This window comes from Phodopus roborovskii, unplaced genomic scaffold, assembly GCF_943737965.1.
Source record: "Phodopus roborovskii unplaced genomic scaffold, PHOROB, whole genome shotgun sequence".
Classification (NCBI taxonomy): domain Eukaryota; kingdom Metazoa; phylum Chordata; class Mammalia; order Rodentia; family Cricetidae; genus Phodopus; species Phodopus roborovskii.
The window spans coordinates 108986-110458 of NW_026126584.1; positions in this window are offsets into that span (position 1 = coordinate 108986).

The following is a 1473-nucleotide window of genomic DNA, read 5'->3' on the forward strand; positions in this document are numbered from 1 at the left end:
AATACTATTCCATCTGGTGCATTTATTATCTAAAAACTATCAGGGACCCTTCTATAATTAACCTGCCTGGGTTCTTTTTGTTCCTTCTCTGTAGACATACTCTGTCTCCAACTCTTCAGTAGTTCTTTGATTCATAAGCAGTGGAGGTGCATAAAGCAGTCATTTTCTGAATATGTATGTAAAATTTGATAAATTCTAAAATAATTCCTATGCAATATGGTTCATCTGCCAGTTCTATTTAGAATGCATCTCTTATCTGTGTAATCTGCACAAATTACCTAGCAGCAAACAAATACTCCTTTGATAAAGTACTAAAAATAAAGACCCAGGCCAGAAGGTTGTAGGCAGTAGCTAGAAACTTCTTGTATAGGAGTAGCTCTAGTAAACAAAGCAAATAAAATAGATTTGACCTCAAGATGTTTATAGGCAGAAGGTTAGCAAGCTCATCATTTTTAGTCTTTTAAGGAAGACTTATATTACTTATATTTTAGGACACAGTTTCTCTCGCCCCCACTCTTACCCACTCTATGTTTTAAATACAAATCAATTTTTTCTGACTTCTCTTTTTAAGCATCTTCAAAATTTTCCTGTGATGGGATTGATGCTCTAGAGGAGTAGTGGGTATAGGGGTCAGAATCATAGTGACCATTTAATTAAGAATGTGGCAATACTGTTCATTCACCGTTTTACAACTAGGTGTAAAGGAAGGATAGGAGAGACTAAGGGCTTTAGTGACATTGGGAATTTATATTGGAATAGACAGACTTGCGGGTATTTCCACACATTTTTTAGTCAGTATGAGACTTGTTTCTATTTTAAGGCCTTCTGTGTATAATATTCTCAGGTCTCATTGCAGGTAGAAAGAAACCTTTGATTTTTTTTTTTTTAATGTAAGGAGCATTGAGTTGTATTGATGTGTAACTAACACTTTCAAGCCCTCAGGAATCACCATTGAAATGCTGGATATTATCTAATTGGTAATTTTTCATTTTCATTTCAATTTTTAACTTCCTATTACGTTTTGAACTTATACATGAAGAAAGACAAACCCATTTCACATCAGCTGTCCAGGCTCTCACATACTGCTCTTTATAAATATCTTAAATCTGTTTTAATCTTTAGCTTGCAGGTTTGAACCTTTATTTTAAAATGGAGAGGGTTCTGAAATTTTTATATGTTGTAATTTTGTTTTTCTTGTTTTTCTTCTGGCACTTGCTTTTAACAACTGGGTTCATTTAAATCTTCTTCTTCCCTTAATTATTGCTACTTTTCAATAGTTTTTCTCATCCCAAGGGAAAGACAATTAAATAAGGCAGTTTAGATCCTAGTCTGTAGTCAGGAACTACAAGAACCAAACAAAACTCTAAATTCAGCAGCAAATTTCAGCCTGTCCTTTAATGTTTAGAGGCACCCATAATTTGTACTCTTCACTTGGCTCTTTACTTGAATTTTAATTTAACTATTGTAGGCATA